Raw genomic sequence first — 382 nt, forward strand, 5'->3', positions numbered from 1 at the left:
ATATTGCCTATTTAAACTCGTTTAACAAACATTAAAAGTAAATATTAAACATTAAACAGAAGTAATTCACGTGTAAACGACCAGTCTGTTATTCTGTTTCCACCGTAACGGCGCTGGCTCTCGTGCCCGAGCTGAGTCGTATGGCGTTCGGACGGATTCTTTAATATGACGTTGTATGAGGTGTAATTTAAGCACTTACTATGGCGCGCACTTCGTGCCAAAATCAAACGTTCGAACGACCGACCAACCGATCGAACGTCAAACCGAACGTCTATCCGAACATCTTGAGCTTTGAGCGTCTTACACTGCGGGTGACTCACGTGACGACTAGACGTGACGTCAGCGTCTTGAAATTAGCTGGTTTTTAAACATTTAAGGAGCC

Source organism: Sinocyclocheilus rhinocerous, unplaced genomic scaffold, assembly GCF_001515625.1.
Source record: "Sinocyclocheilus rhinocerous isolate Xijiao unplaced genomic scaffold, SAMN03320098_v1.1 scaffold820, whole genome shotgun sequence".
In the NCBI taxonomy this organism is placed as follows: Eukaryota; Metazoa; Chordata; class Actinopteri; order Cypriniformes; family Cyprinidae; genus Sinocyclocheilus; species Sinocyclocheilus rhinocerous.